Source organism: Capricornis sumatraensis, chromosome 8 (assembly GCF_032405125.1).
Source record: "Capricornis sumatraensis isolate serow.1 chromosome 8, serow.2, whole genome shotgun sequence".
Lineage (NCBI taxonomy): Eukaryota > Metazoa > Chordata > Mammalia > Artiodactyla > Bovidae > Capricornis > Capricornis sumatraensis.
Window position 1 is genome coordinate 90719495 of NC_091076.1, and position 14793 is coordinate 90734287.

Genomic DNA, 14793 nt, shown 5'->3' on the forward strand with positions numbered 1-14793 from the left:
ACTATTAGCACAGAATTATATCTTCGAGTTTTATTATATTTATGCATTACAAACTACCAAGTAGACCCTTTTTAATTACGCTCACCGCCTCTACCCTGAGTGTGCCCCTAACCAACATGCTTACAGGTATACAGATGGATGCTGCCGAAAGTTCATATATTGATTTCTTAGTCTCCTCAAACATTGGTATATTTTTAAGAACTTTTGGATCAGAGGAAGCAGAACGAAAAAGGAGACTCCAGACAGATAAGCCAGTTGACGTGGAGATTTGGAGGACACTTTGATCAAAGGATATCTTTTTTTTTTTTGGAGTGTACTGTGTTCATGTTATGTTGCGGATGCTTCCACACTGTGACATTTTAAAGACTTGTTGAATTTCCTGGGCACTCCCAAGGTTGTGGGGGTGGTCAGGAGAATGTGACTACAGATTGTGAATATATTTATTTTCAAGTTGTAGTCTTTGTTTTCTTCAGCTATCACGTTTCAAGAGAGCTCAAACTTTTCAGAAGGCAATGTGAAAATTCCTCCCCAAACCGTCCCACGGTCCTCAGCTGAAGCCACTTGTTTCAAGATGCCCTCGTTTGGGTTTGGATGGTCATTGAAACCTCATTTTTCCAGTCCCCTTAGTTAAATTAATCCACATGGTTACTCAAGTCCCCACTTTTCTGGGTTTGGCTTCCAGTGGCATTAAATGGCAATTTGTCATGGGGACACCAGAGGGCACTATGATAACACTGACTGCCTTAGGCTTGCAGGTGTGGGACTGGGGTAGTTGAGGGAAGGGAAAAAGCAACTGAAGTTTGATTCCTCTGGGAGACTGCTGTACTTTTATAACTCAAGCATATGCTTGGAATGCAAACCATGTGTGATAGGAATGGTCTGACGGCCAGTGACCACGTCTGTGCTGCTCCCTGGGTTCTGCCTCTCGCCTTCCTGACATGGCTTGGGTTTGAGAACTTGATATGTGTATAAGTGATCAGTTGGCCACTGTTTCGTTCATGCTGCCCACTGTATCCTTGCAATGTGATCTGGGCTGCGGCAGGTGGTACAGGATAGAAGGAGGGCACACAGAGAGAGCCCTCTGAAATGAACACTATCTGCTAGTGTGTGTAGGGGAGTCTGAATGTCTCACACTCATTCACTAGAGCATTTGTTTCCTCTGAGGTCAATTTGTGAGGGGAGAACACAGGTCTATATCTAGCAGCTTGGAAAGTGTCCGGGGCTATAAGGGTTAACGAGCGTAATTGCAGAGATTGTCCGAAGGCTGATGGAAAGCAGAGACTGAATGGGATTGAGAACAGATGCGAGGGTTGATTTAAATTACGTTTTATTGGATGCTGCAGCCTTAAGAGACGTGACCGCTTTACAGGTTGTTTCCACACTGTGGGCAGCTGCTGTCTGTTCTGTGTCCACAGTAGGATCCTGCCCAAAGAGGAGCGACCTTGTTGTGTTTGAGGCTTGGCGCCTTCCTCTTAACTGTAGGGCTGGAGTCGGGAACATGGATTGACTCACACTGGGGCTGCTGTGTATCCTCTATGGCGCTGAGCCAAGATTGCGTTTGCAGATTCAAAGAGGCCAAATTTCTTCCCCCCTCTGCCTCCTCTCCCTTTCCCCTGGTATTAGGAAATCGGGTTTTCTGTGTACTGGTTAGTTCGTTTCACTTCCCTTCGGTTCTCCCCCCACTGTCAATTTCTAGGTCATTGCTGCTCTTAAGACTTCAGCAATTGGAACAGGGTTGGTTCCGTCAACGATGCGTGAAGCTGACTTCGAGTCCCTGCTTGGCTTCCGCTGCCCTTGTGGGAGCACAGGCTGATGTACGTTTGTCAGTGGAGTCTTAAATGTAATGCAGACAGCCTGGGAGCAGACAGCAGGAAGAAAGTCCTTCTCTCGCTGAAGCTGAGAGCTCTGGGAAGGCGGTGGGATTTTTAGGGGGCTGGGCTGGGCTTGTGGTTACTGGTTTCTGCCAGGAGCATAGGCCGTTTCACATGGAGTAGTGGCAGAGATGCTGACCTACATTCTTCTCGAAGGTGGTGGGGTGTGTGTGTCTGTCTCCTGGTTTATTTATTTCTTCACAGAGGCAGAGGAAGCTTCCATAGAGTGTCGGTGGGTATTGCCATGGAACGCACAGAGACACAATAAAACTGGTTTGAGTTTCAACCCCGGAGCTGCAACTGACAATTCTGGCTCAGGGGAGACCTGCCTGTGGCTGGATGACTGGCAAGAGGGTGTGAGGTCCAAGCTGCCCAGAGATCCAAAGTTGGCAGAGCTCTTTCCTTCTTCCCCCTCATTGTGCCCTTTTAAGATACACCAATAAAAACTGAGAAGTAGGAAGGAGATACAACTTGGGGCTTTTTAAAAATATCTGTGGAGAGGTTACCTTGACTACTGAGAGAGACCAAAACAGAGAACCGAGGTGGAGAGCTTTTTTAACATTTGTATCTGTCCCCGGTACTTAGTTCAGTGCCTGAGACTTGGCGGGGGCGTATTCCATTAACAGTTGTTGAGTGAACAGATCCATGATGGAGTAAGATGCCGCCTTCCCCTCCATCTTGAGGACAGTTCTGATCTGGAGGCAGCCGGGCTGGTGCTTTTGCACGGAGGTGGAGCAGGGAGAGGGGGCGCTCCATCCTGTGGGCAGTGCGGTGTTTCTCAGCCTCACAGATGTGTTCCAGTGGCTCCCTCTGATGTGATATTTTGCTTGAGGCAACTTCCATGTTGCTCCCAGGAGCCCCTGGCTTTGAGGCAGAGAGTCCCACCTACTCGCTGGGAGGAGGGGGTGTCTCTCTGGCTGTTACCTAGTGTCCCCAGAGATGGGCCAGAAGCTGCGCAGCCTCTAGTTGGCAAGGGGTTAGGGAGGAGCCCAACTTTGGTGTCCTGTTTTAACTTTTGAGGAAAAGGTGTGATCTCAGGTTCCTCCTGAAAAGATCAGGTGCCCTCCGAGACCTTTTAAGTTACACACAGCAGCAGGTCTCCGCCTTCTTAGAAGGGGTGGGTCTGCAGGGGGAGAAGCTGTGCCCTCTGGCCTCCCCTTGGTTTTCAACCCCGGCCCCAGGCCCCCAGTAGAAGCTAATTGGGTGCGAGGGGCCTGGGTAAAGGCTGTCTGAAGCCTGGCAAAAGGAGGGAGCCAGCTCCTTTTTTAAAAAGCTCTAATTGAGTTCTGAATCAGCCTCGCTGCCTTTGATCCCGCCTCTGTTTCCCACACTGCCTGAAAGAGCTTCATCAGCACTTTACAACAAGGGTGCGCCTGCTCCCCACACCCGCCCCCCCTCCTGACGCTCTCTGCCGCCGCCATCCACTGCTTGTCTCCTTCAGTTAAGATAATGAAGATGCTGAGAGATAAAATGTGTATTTAATAAGGGTGGGGGTAGGGAGGCAGAAAGGGGCAGCCAGGGCCTTCCCTAGTTTGGGGCCCAGCCAAAACCGGGCTGGAAGCAAAGCTAGAGTAAGACTTGGCCCCAGGGTGTGGGGGTTTCTGGGCCTAGATCCAGTTGACTTCACTGCCTGCTGTTTGCCCTAAATTCCCCCACCTCCACCCTCTCACCCCCACACTCCTTTCTTTCCTCTCTGCTCACTCCCAGTGGGAAAAGCGAGTCTTGCTTCGACCTTATTTTCAGCTGGTAGCTTGGCCTACAGTACGGTGCCCCCTACCCCAGAGTCAGCAGCGAGGTCGGGCTAGGGCAGCCCCTCCAGCCTGGGCCTGTAGAAGCTGTGGGTTCACAGTGGGGGGTGAAAAAGAGCTGGAGTTAATGAAGACCGGCTGTAGTCTGGGTTCTGCCCACACTTAGCTGCGGGCCAGCCTTTGGTGGTGGTAAGAAGGATGAGGGTACGTGACCTCCATCCCTGGGCACAAGGATATCCTGTGGCAGCTGAGGCTGGCTCTGCTCTCTGAGCGTGGCTTTATCCTTAGGTTGTAAGAGAGTCGTCTGTTTCCCTCTTCCCCTGCTCCTCCCCTCCCCACTGACACTCAGCCCTTATTGAGCTTTATAACTGTAGTGGTGGCCCAGCTGAGATCTGAAGATCTCCAAGCTCTTCTGTAAACACTCATTAACTGCCTGGGAAGAACCCAGAGCCCTGGTTAACAGCTGGGAGAGAACTGAGGCACATTAGGGTGAAAGGCTTGACCTGAGCTCACCCCACCGGCTCCACCCTGGGGCCCTCCAAACCTGCCATCCAGCTCCTCTCCCCAGTTCCTGCCAGACTGACGCAGGGGTGGAGGCACTGCTGCCACCCTCTCCCCCTTCTAGGAAGAGGCCGTGCCCTCTCCCTTCCATGACTCTGTCCCTGACTTCCCCTGACCCTTCACCCTGTGACGTTTCCCCTGCTTTGCTGCTGGAGGTGCTTGCAAAATGTTTACCAGGCCCTCTTTGGCCTTCCCTCCACATTTCCTGGCCCACCTTGCCCCCCAACCCTGAGTTCTCCCTTTGAGAATTTGGGCTATTCCAAACTGGGTCTGTAACCTTGAAGTTGCGGGCTTCCCTGGTGGCTCAGCGGTAAAGAATCCACCTGCCAAAATACAGGATTTGACCCCTGGGTCAGGAAGGTTCCCTGGAGAAGGAAATGGCAACCCACCTCAGTGCTCTTGCCTGGAGAAGCCCAGGGACAGAGGAGCCTGGTGGGCTACAGTCCCTGCGGTCACCAAGAATCGGACATGACTGAGCGACTAGACAACAAAAACCTTGAAGTTGATCTAATGCTGAGGCCCTCTTGCCCCCTATTTATCCTAAATAGTACCTGGGAAAATACTCTCCTTTAACATACCCATTCTGGTAAAGCTTCAGGACCCAATTGAGGGCCAGGTAGGGAGCCCGAGTTGACCCCGAGGTTCTGCATCCCCTTCCTTCACTGACAGTTGCCATTCCTGCCAAAGGATGTAACCCAAAGACTCCCAGCCCCACCGGCTTATCCTCTCACCTGGCTACGTATATCTGCACAAACCAACACACTCCCAGACACACAGGGCTCAGTCTAAGGATATAAAAATGCCAATTTCCAATTGCTACCTAAATCATACTGCCCTTTCCACTTGCTAGAAATCAGTGTCTTCTTTCCCCTTGGCATGACCTCCTCCTTCTAGGCATTTAGGGATAATTTAGGGGAGACTGTGCTCTGTCTAGGAGGGGGACAGTAGAAGTGAGCTCCTGTCCAAAGTGACCACCCCCCTTCCCCAGATCCCAGGCTAGTTGGGAGTGGTGAGAAAAGCCATCATAACCCCACCTTCAGTCCCAAAGCTCAAATCCATCCGTTCAGGCCAGGCAGAGGCAATGTTTTCTTTAATTCTGTCCCATAATATCCTCAACTAAAATCTCCCATGTGCTGTGTATTTGACACCGGGGACTGTGGCTGTCCCCAGCCCATGACTCGGACCTCGTCTTTCACCAGTGAGTTCTTTCTTCCCCATCGATTCAGCTCTGCACCCGCTGACCCAGTCACGGCTGGTGGAAGAGGGCGGGGAGAGTTTGGAGAGTGGGCTTTAGGACCCAACGGGAACCTGTGCCTCTTGCAGCAGCCTAACCCAGAAGCAGGGGGGAATCCTGAATCGAGCTGAGAGGGCTTCCCCGGTTCTCCTGGGAACCCCATCGCCCCCCGCCGGCACGTACCTGAGCAGGTAGGACCTCGAACACCCCTTCCCAATTCTGCCTCGGCCGCCTTCCGCCCGGCCTCTCCGCTTCGCCTCTGACCGTTTCCCTCTCGGCAGTTCAGGCTTTCCCCATCTCTCCTCCCCCACGGCTCGCTGTAGTCCAGGGAGGTGGGGGCCGGGGAGCTTGGAGCCCCTGCGCCCTCCGGCGCCCTTGCTGCACGCCCCTCAGGCATTCCCGTTCTCCGGCTAAGAATGGGAAGTGGGGGTAAGGTCTGCCCGGGCGCCAGACCCCGCACCCTCCTTTGCAGGGTTTTCTAATCCCCCTTCCCCCACCTCACCTCGAGGGGAGAACTGGCACGCTAAGGTGACCGGGAGCGGGACCGGGAGACCGCTGGGGAAGCCAAGACTCCCTGGGGATTTCTCTCTTGCTTCCTCTATGCCCTCCCTCCCCGCCCCTGAGAGCCCAGGACTTTGCCCCCCACTCCCTACTCTCCTTGTAGAACCAGTCCCCCCTTCCAGGCTCCTGGCACGTTGGAGTGGCCAAAGGCTGTGTGGGAGGGTGGTGGAGATTGTGAGCTTTTTTGGGGGTGTGGGGGTGACCTTTCCCTGGGGTGGGGGGAAGTTCTTTCAGGTTAGAGCCCTTCCCATCCTTGCCAACACCTCAACACCTATGGAAAAGTGGCCCCCCCCACACCCACTCCGTGTGTGTGTGTGTGTGTGTGTGTGTGTGTGTAGACCATATGGTTGTAAGATCTATAAGCTTGGGATAGAGGTGGCTATATGCATGGAAGGGGAGAGATCCCAGAGTGCGGCCCAGGCCAGAATAGAATCAGCCCAGATGGCTGGGGAAGGGGGTGTGGACCAAATCAGGGAGGCCACCCAGCCATGCCAGCTCCCTGGGCTCCTTGGCTTTCAGAGCTCGAGCTCCTGGTGTTGCCCTGAAGCTTCTGCCCTCCTGCAGGCTCTCTGGGAGAGGGGTGGATGATACCTGGTGTTTGCGGTGACTTGTTTGTCCCTCTCCTGGGGGGCTGACAGGCCTTGTTCTCTGAAGATCTTGGGCATCCCATTCTGGTTTGGTGGGTCGGCAAGAGGGGTGTATGACTTGTCTGAGTAACCGTGTGTGTAAGTGTGTGTATTGCCTCTGGGTGTAGCAGACTGGGCTGGGGAGCCATGGAAGGGACAGGTCACACTTTGAGGGAACCCCTCTAGCTCTCTGTGTGGTGGGTGGGTGGCGCACCCCTATCTGGTCACTCTATCTAGGTGTAGGGTATGTTCTGCATTCCTCCATGATCCCCCAGATCCCCTAAGGGGTGGTTTTGGAGGAAAATGTGGATAATGGAGTGACTTCAGACTCAGTTTTGCTCTTGGCCAAGGAAGGAAAGTAAATTCTGCTTGTGAGCAGTGGACTGAGAATCAGGCCTGAATTTGAGACTCAGCTCGCTTATTTAACTACGTGCATTTATGCAGGTCTCTAAGCCTCTAGTTTCTTAATTTATAAAAATGGCTATTAGTAACAAGCCCAGCTTGCCTGATAGGGATGCAGCCATAAAGACCTCATAAGACGATGTATCCTACAGCCCAGTACAAATGGTAGTGGGTGGGGGTGTGGCGGGGTGGGGGGGCGGGGATAGTGCTCCAGCATGGGATTCTTTTTCTAATCTAGGTCATCTCTCTGCCTTCGGTTTCCTTCCCCCATCCTTGCCCATCTCTGGGATGGAGGAACCAGGTTGTTGCCCTAGGGGCTGCAGAGTTCCCCTAATGCGGGTCATAGCTGGCTATCAGCTCTCTGGTCCTCTGGGGCTCCACACCTTCTCCCCTGAGCCCCGTCTCCACCTTCCTCCTGCCATTCCTGCTCAGCGTCCTTGTCCCTGTCTCTCCCCTGCCCAGTGGCCTCCTTGTCCGGCTCACTGGGCAAGAGCCCTAATCGGATTCGACAGCTGAGATATGTGTGGCGGCCGAGAGCAGGCGGGAGGGAAGCCAGTGGGAGGATGGTATGAGGGCTGCCCCTGGCACTGCCCAGGCCTCCCAGGCACCACCTTGGGCCTGCTGACTCCTGACTTGGCTGGGCCCCAGGGGAGGGGTGCCAGGGGAAGCTCAGGAACGAACAGGCTGAGGTCTGGAGATAAGGGGAGGGGGGAACACACGTAGGCCCCTAGGACCTCCCTGATATTTAGTGCCCTTAATAAGCACTTCGGACTCTGACAGGCTCTGATGGGAGGAGAGGAGAGCAGGTGAGAGCCTGGCTGGCCTGCCCTGCTTCCTGCATCCCTAGGGCTCTGCCTTCTTCTCCCTTCTTGTTCAGAAATGTGTTCACTTTCCCCCTGCAGCCCCTCTGGCCAGTTCCTCCTGGAGGGTCGCCTCTGGGAGCTGCTGGGGGCACTTGTGTCTGCCTCTCTCCAAGCTGTTTCCTCCCCTCCGAGGTATTTCTCTCACTCCCTCCCTGGGCCAGGAGCCAAGACTCCTGGGTTTCCCGCCTGCCTCCTGGTGCAGAGCTGCCCTGCAGGCCTCCAGAGAGTCGCTAAGCTGGTTTCCTTCCTCCTGCGCAGGGAGGGCCTTCTCCCAGGGCTTGGAGGTGTCAGGAGTCCCAGGTAGGATAGGGGTGGAGGCTCTGTAGCCCCTGGCACCCAGCGTCTGGCTCCTCCCTCCCAGCCTCTGACTCAGCTTGGGGGCAGCATATGCCCAGCCTGGCAGGCATGACCTGTTCTTGCCTCCAGGCTTCCATCTTTATGTGTGGGAGCCAAGACCTCTCCTCTTTTTTCCCCATGGCATCTGGGGGTGGCTACCGAAACCCCTCTGTCTGCACCCACACGTTTAGGGGAATGGGGGATTAGCATAATTGAGGCTGGGGCACTATTTTGTCTTCCTTCCAGCTGGGCCAGGATGAAGAGAACCAGCACAGAGTTCCCCACACCAATTCCCTCTGCCCTCAAAAGACCAGTCCGTGGAGCCAGGCCCTGCCCTCTCGGTGCCCACAGTGTGGTTGGCACTGATTTGTCAGAAATTGGGAAGGTTTCCCTCCAGACCGCTGGCCTCCTCTCCCCCTCCCGTGGGGTGAGGACAGCTCTCAGATTGTAGGCACTTATGGGCAGGCCTCCCCCTAGGGAAGGGGTGTGGGGTGCCCCCGAGATGGCCAAGTTGGCACTCGTCCCAGGCTGGAGGGCTGGACCTGATTTGGGGCTGGGAGTTTGTGGGGGAGAGCAGGACATGGGCCTCCCTGCCCCCCTCATTTCCTGCTCTTTGGGCAGCTGTGGGCGAGAAAGGCTGCAGGGACTATTTTTAGTTGGTCTGTCCCCTGGCAGGAGGGACGTGCAGAAAAGCACGGGGCAGGCAGAGGGGCTGGCCAAGGTGAGGGCAAGCCGGCGGGTGGAGGAGTGAGGAAGGGCCAGGGGGGCAGTAGACAGAGCAAGGAGGAGGCGTGGCAGACAGAGGTAGGGCCTTGAGAAGAGGGTCCTGACCAGAGGATGCGCTGGACTGGGCCGGGAGTCTTGGGGACCCCCAGGGCTCTCTCTATCCCAGTAGAACCAGAAGGGGCTTTGGAGGCACCTGGCCCATCCCTTTGACCTACAGAGCGGGAAAGAGGGGATCTGATTTGCCCTTGGACATTCACCCCATCATTGGCTGCTTTGGAACCCCAATCCAGGCCCCTTGCACCCTTTGTTTTTCTCTTGTCACAGTCCCTCCCCCCACTGGGCTGTGCTACCTCGTCTGTCTGTCTGTCTGCCAGCAAGTAGGGCCTGGCCAGGCTCCTGGTCTCTTTCCCTCTCTGCTTGTTTATGCAGGGTCTTCGGTAAACCCCAGCTTGGTTTGTTTATAAGTCTCCGCTGTGTGTGGAGAGAGTCTGTGTCCAGGCTGGAAGGAGGTCAGGGTTGGGGTTTGTTTAGGTGGCCTGTGGCCACTGGTGTGAATCGAGGTGCTGGGCGAGTTCCAGCAGTCTCACGGGCTGGCTAGCCAAGAGCTTGGAGACACCTTCGAAAAGGGGCATCCGGCCTAACCCCATTTTAGGGACCCAGCGAGGGTGGGGGATTGTGCCCACAGTCCCAGGAGGAGTTAGGGACCGACCAAGGACTAGGATACAGAGCCCTTTGTGAGCCCCTGTCCTGCCACGCCTAGGTCACAATGGTTGTTTGCCAATCCACCCAACAAAGGAAGGGGGTGGGAGCAGGGAGATTGCCACTGGCTTCTGATCACAGTCAGAAGTGAGCCCTCTGAGGCCCAGAGGTGGGGGATAAAGTTCAGAGGAGAAATGGTCCCTCAGAGGAGCCTCATCCCAGGGGCCAGCATGTTGCATAGCTGCAGGGGGCGCCATTCCATAGACCAGTGGGTGAAGAACACCCTCTGGGGTTGTTCAGAGCCCTGCTTTGGGAGCTAAAAGTGCTTCTGTCCACCACCTTCTTTCTTCCAATCAGCTTCAGATCCAGCTGGAAGGAGGTGTCCTAGACAGGCTTTAATCCAACACCCACTCCCCACCCTGCCTCCTGCCACTCGGCCGCCCAGCCCGCCTCCTCCCCCCAAGCAGGTCTCAGTGGGCCACCAACTGTGGTGCAGGGGCCCCTCCCCCTCTCTCCACTCAGTTTCTATGTCTCTGGGGGGCTGATTTATCATCCCCCCTCATCAGGCCGGCTGCAGTGTATGAGAAATCAATAGTGCAAATGGATTGAGGTTGTTCAGCCTGTCGGCTCCCTTTGGGCCCCATCAACTCTCCCAAGACTTGGGGAGTTACTCAGTCCCTTTCTGGCTCAACATACACAGAGATCCACACACCTAGTGCCTGTAGCCTGGGCACAGGAATGATTCTGTCTGTCTGTCTCTGTCTTCTCTCTTGTTCTCTCTCTCTCTCAATATCTTGGGCTGGTCTTCGCATGACAAATACCCTTGAACATTTATTTTCTAGCTTGGGTGGAGTGGGGGTGGAGGGGCTTAAAGGGCAGTAGGCTGCCAGCCAGAGGTGGGAGGGGAGCAGGTGGGTGAGGGAGGCTGTATCCAGGGGGGAGGATGAGCTGGGGAAGGGATTGGGTGACAGCCCACCCCATCAGCCTCTGGTAACTCAATCCCTGCACCCCGATTCCCCTCCCGCTGAACAACTTCAGCAGCTGCTGGCAGAAGCAGGGCTGGCAGAAGTGTGTATGAGTGGATGTGTGTATGGCAGGGGGAAGAGGGGCTGTGGGGGCAGGAGGTGCTGCCAAGACATGTTAAAGGAGACTCACAGCCTGGGTACAACTTGGGTGGCAGGAGGAGGTGGGGCTGAGGGGAGAGTGGGTGTTGAGTGATGGGCAAGGGGCAGGCTTCATTCAGGGGAGGGGCAGGGCAGCCCAGGGGTCTCAGAAAACTTGTCTGCACGGAAGCAGAGCCTGTCATGGTGGGTGTGGGCAGTAGTAAGAGTTCAGGGGTGGGTAGCGCCATGGCTTGCCCCAGGATGCCTGTTCTTTATCAGGGATGCAGATAACCATGGAGGACATGGCCTGCCCCTGTCCCCAATCCCTGGGCTGTGCCTGCTGGGTATCACTGTCTCGGTGACTAAGTCACTTCTGTCCTGGGGCTGGCAAGGTGCCAGGCTCAGCTCTTCTCGGTAGGTGAGTCACTGTCCTGGCATCTCCCCCGGATGCAGCTGAGTCACTGGCTATGCCTGCTGGGCAGGTGGGCACTGGGCTTGGGGGTGAGGTTGGGGGTCTATGTATGTAGCCCCCAGCATCTTCTCTGATTTCTCTCTGGCATGTCCTGGGCCCACCCACAAATCTGCAGAGCCAGGCAAGGCTGGTGTTTCTGGCCTGTGCTCTGTTGGGGGGTGAAGGAAGAGGGAGCAGGGTGCTGCATGGAAATATATTCAGGATAAATGGGGGGTTGAGGAGGGGTTGTGAGTTTGTCTCAGCTCTTAGCTCTGCCACTAACAAGCTGTATGACCTTGAGCAGGGCCATTCCCTTTCTGAGCCTCAGTTTCCTCCTCTGTACCATGCAAGCAGGAGCCTTGCCCTGGGTGACTCTCCAGGACTGTGAAAGCGAGGTGGGTGGGGCCATGAGGGGGTTTGCGGGGGATAAGCTGAGCAGCTAGCGAGGGGTAGAGGAGTCTGGTGGGGTCAGTTCAGGTTCCAGCAGACATCTCCACCCCACCTGCATCCAGGCGGTCTTGCGGGGGCAGTATTTCTCATCCTCTGTTCAGGTTGCCAGTGATGCTGTTCTTCAAGAGTTCCCCACAGGCAGAGAAAGGGAGGCCTTGTTTTGCTGGAAGTGTAGGCTCTCCCAGGGTGTTTCACAGCTATTTTGTATCTCCTTTGTTTGACTGAGGCTGTCACTGGCCCCACACCTATCTGGGTTTTCTCAGATTTCCTCTAGTTGGGAGAGGGATGCCTGTCTTGGGAAATCAGCAGCTCAGGCTCCTCCCTCAGCCTATCTCCTCTGCCTGCCAGAGGGGAAGGCTAGGCCCCAAGAAGGGGCGTCTTTTTCAAAGAGTGAGGAGTCCCTGAGACTGTGGCTTGTCTCCCTCCTTTGGCCCCGGAGCGCTTCTCCTTCTTGCTTGAGAGTCTCTGGAGGGCCCGGGTGGGGACCCTGGAGTGGGTCCTGCAGAGCTGGAGTTCAACTCAGCAGTGAGGTAGTGCCCTAAAGTGTGCGGCTGTGTGCTTGTACACATGGATGTCAATTTTCTGTGCGTGTCTGCCCTCTGTGGGGAGCAGGTTTGTGGGTGTATGAATTTCTGCCCTCATCTGCATGTGGGTCTCCCGCTCTGTCTTTTCAGGAGTGTGCCTCCCCTCTGCGTCATGACCTTGTGGGTGCACAAATGCCTGCCTTGTATGTGCTAGTTCTGTGTGTATACATATGTGTGCACACGTGTGTGTGCTAATGTGCACGTGCGTGTGCATTTGCACACCTGCGTCCCCATGTGCGCGAGTGAACCTGACCCCATGTGCTGGCAGGTGTGCGTGAAGGCCCCCTTTCGCGGGAGGCAGTATGCCGATGCATTTTAGTGTCCACGATCTTTCCCCTCTGGCCTCCGCGGGAAGGAAGCCTGGCAGAATCTAGACTGGCGGAATCTAGGAGGAGACGGTGCGAGCTGGGGGGCGGCTGGCACTGAGTCCCCTCCCTGAGCGGCGCCCCCTGCTGCTGGCTGGACTCTAGCTAGAAGGCCTTTTTTGGGGGGGGTGGGGTTGGGGGAGAAAGGGTTAAGCGTCGGCGTGCACATCTGGGAGCCATTGGCGCATTCCTGCCCGCTGAGCGCATGTTTGCGGATGGATCTGGCCGGGACAGGGCGGGAGGGGCTGGTTCGCACCGGCGGACGGAAATCCAGACGGGAGCGGGAGACAGCCCGGCCCAGAGGGCGGGAAGGGGCCTGGGGAAGCGTCACCCGGACGCTCTTTCCCTGCGCCGCCGGACCTCAGGGCACAGTGTCTTGCTGACCCTGCTTGTCCTACCTCAAACAGGCGGGGGGCCCCAAGCTGGAGAGAGACAATGAGATCCCTTGGTCCTAGACCCGGCTGTGCTACCTGTGCCGGGCGATCGGGGGTTAAATCCAGTGTCCACTCGCAGACTGGGGTTCCTTGTCTAAAAAGCGGGGACTGTCGGGGCGGTGGGTTTGAGAGCTCTGCCAGCCGGGTCATGCTGTCTCCTCACAGAAGGCCTGGGAGTGGGCACTTCCCCTTACAGTGGGAAGTCCTGTGGGGGCACTTGTGGCCACTTCTCTGACCGAGGACCTGGAGGGAGGTGTTCACTTATTGATTCCTCTTTCTGTCCGCCCCCCGCCCCTCCTTCCCGCCTTAGACGGCTAGAGGTGGGCAGATGGTCCTCTCAAACGGAGCAGCAGGCTAAGACTGGGGTCTCCGCAGAGGGAGAGTGACTCAGATTCTGCCCCAAGAATGCGAGCTTTCCTGTCTCCTGCAGCCTGGACCAGGAGAGAGAAGCTTGAGTGTGAGATTGTGGGTGCTCCTGGGCGCCCCCAGCTCGGCTCTTGGAATACCCCTAAGAATCGCTGTTCTTTGGGGGGAAGGGTTCTGGGGGTTGCTGAAAGGTTGGGTTGGGCCAGAGTTGCTCCGATCCACCCAAGCTGGAAAGGTGTTTAGGGGAAGAGGAGGGGACCGTGCTTGGAGGTGGTCTACATGCCTTTGCACTCCTTTTTTGCCAGTGAGAAAATTGAGATTTAGAGAAAGGAAGCGACTCGCTCAAGATCACACAGCTCCCATTTTCAGGGGGCTCCAGGAGAAAGATTATAATGAAAGGGGTCAGAGCCTTGACCACTAGGGCCAGAATCTCTGTATTTGTTTCCAATTTACGTCGCCGCCCGGCTAACCCAGGTTTAGGTGTGAAGGGTGTGTGCTCGTGTTCCTCGCCCCTGAGTGTGGGTGTGTGTGGTTGGGGGGAAGGGAGTGTGATACCGCACATGGCAGTCCTTTCTCTACTGAATCCTCATTCCATTCTTTGCGCAGAACTCCCCTTCTCGCTCTCAATCTCTTCTTTTGGGGCCGAGGGAGGGATTCTCCCAGATTCCCACGGTCGAGCTTTCAGCTAGGCGCGGCTCCTTTAAGACTCGCCCTTTCCCTGGGTCTATTAAGGAGGGGAGGGGGCGTGATCTTGTGTGCCCGCCCCTGGCTAGTGATTGGTCGGTGGGCGGACGGGGGCGGGCCCGAGGGTGAGGGCCTCCCCGCAGCTCGGTACCCTCCGCCCCCCCAGTCTGGGGCTCCGGGTAAAGTTTCAGCCTCCGCACGTGACTCGCCATGGCCGCTCCTTTAGCCCCGCGCCCCTGAACCACGGCCCCCCAAACCGCTCCTCTCCCTGGACCCCGCAACTCTTGACGCCGAGCGGCTCCAAGGCTCAGGGTCAGGGCATACGCTGTGCCCGCGGGTGACCTGGCCGGACTGCTTCCCCCTACTGCGAGGTAACCTCTCCCCTGGGGATTTTGGAGAGCCTCCGGCTCGCGCAGGCATTGGGGCCCCTTGGCCTGTTCCTGATAGAACCCGCTGGCGGGGACCCGGTGCCGGGCGGGTTCCGACGGGAACCTGGGGTTTCCTGGGCTTCCCAACCGGCCGCCGTGCTCAGGGTGGGGGAGCCCCGTCTGTGTGTCTGTCTGCTCCGGTGTCTTCGCGCGCAGCCGGGAGATGTCTGGGGCCGTCTGCCGCGCGTGTCTCCGGCAGCCGAGCTGTGGCAGAATCCACGCTGGGAACTCCTGCCCTCTCTCGCGCTTCTTTTCACAAACAAGTAAAACAAAAAGACTTTGAAACCTGTTTGGGGAGAGA

General features: G+C 56.3%; 1 protein-coding gene across 2 annotated transcripts in view; it reads left to right on the forward strand.

The window, feature by feature from the left end:
- Nucleotides 1–5524: 5524 nt before the first annotated feature.
- RARA (retinoic acid receptor alpha) overlaps nucleotides 5525–14793 on the forward strand; it is a 43386-nt gene continuing 34117 nt past the window's right edge. Inside the window, exon 1 of one of the 2 annotated variants that reach the window (XM_068978684.1) lies at nucleotides 5525–5605. The gene's annotated coding sequence lies outside the window, so the exon portion shown is untranslated. Of the gene's footprint in view, nucleotides 5606–14265; nucleotides 14436–14793 lie in introns of those variants that run through there. The other variant, XM_068978683.1, reaches the window with a different exon arrangement.